The 1,091-nt window shown below is 40.3% G+C and overlaps 1 protein-coding gene across 1 annotated transcript in view; it reads right to left on the bottom strand.

Moving 5' to 3' along the window:
* The window catches only part of ALG13 (ALG13 UDP-N-acetylglucosaminyltransferase subunit), an 82,676-nt gene that overhangs the window by 21,692 nt on the left and 59,893 nt on the right, over positions 1-1,091 (bottom strand).

Below are 1,091 nucleotides of genomic sequence, written 5' to 3'. Positions count from 1 at the left end.
GTATAGGCTGCAGATCGGATGCTGTACCAGTCACTAGGACTAATTCTTTCCATGAATTTTGGTTTTCTTCATTCTTCTTTGCTCTAGACAAGGAGACACCCATCATTGAATCTAGATGGCACCTTGCTAGCTTTTAAGATCCCAGTCGCTACTCGCCAAAGTAGGAGGTGGAACAATGTTTTGTATAGTATGTTATGCCAATTGACCTTGATGTCCCCTGCGACTATGGTCCCGAGCCCACAGGTTCAACTACTCAGTCCCTCTGGGTAGCTGGCTGTGATCAAGCAGTGACCACAACATTGCCTTCTTCAGGGACTTTTCTTCCTTCTTTCCTGCCTTCCGAGCTTTGTTTTTGGACTAAAGCTGCCCTTTTGGTCTCACATGGTTGACTGTATTGCATAATTCCTATCTGGTGGTGATAGTCACCTTAGAGGCTTGTCCGCTGTTTGGCTTGGCTCAAAGTTCCTCCTTGGGGGTGGGTTCAGTTGCAGGCTTGAAGACTATGTAAGGGCCACAGTCTTGGGGTTACACCAGTCTCTATAGGACCAGGATATCTAGTCATTTTTCTTTTTGTCCACTGAATTCTTATTAGCTATTTTGGGGCTTTTCTGTTTTCAAGTCATCAGAAAATATTCTCAATGCTTCCTTCATGTTCCCACATATGACCTGGTAAACACATAGGTATTGTGACTGGTGATTTGTATCTATATACTTCAATTTTAGAGTTCATGGGTATATCTTGTCACCTAATTATGTTCTAAATATTGTCCATGATTTTTTTTTTATTATTTTGTTCTAGTTGTATTTGGGAACTCAGACTTCTTATGTTTTTGTTGTTACCACCTTTCCAGAACTCTGCTGAAAATTTTAAATTATATTAATTTATTGAAATCATATAAACACTTTATGAATTGGTACTATTAGCATTCCCAAGATTACAGAAAAGATTCAGTAACTTCCCCAAAATTGCACAGCTATTAAGTTGTAAAACCAAGATTCTAACTCTAGAGCCTATATTCCATAGAAGGAGCTCTGGTAGCATAGTGCCTAAGGCACTTGACTGCTCACCAGAAGGCTGGCGGTTCAAACCC

Source organism: Orycteropus afer, unplaced genomic scaffold (assembly GCF_000298275.1).
Source record: "Orycteropus afer afer isolate SDZICR_OR568_19922 unplaced genomic scaffold, OryAfe1.0 scaffold00549, whole genome shotgun sequence".
Lineage (NCBI taxonomy): Eukaryota > Metazoa > Chordata > Mammalia > Tubulidentata > Orycteropodidae > Orycteropus > Orycteropus afer.
This window is presented reverse-complemented; position numbering and strand designations above follow the sequence as displayed.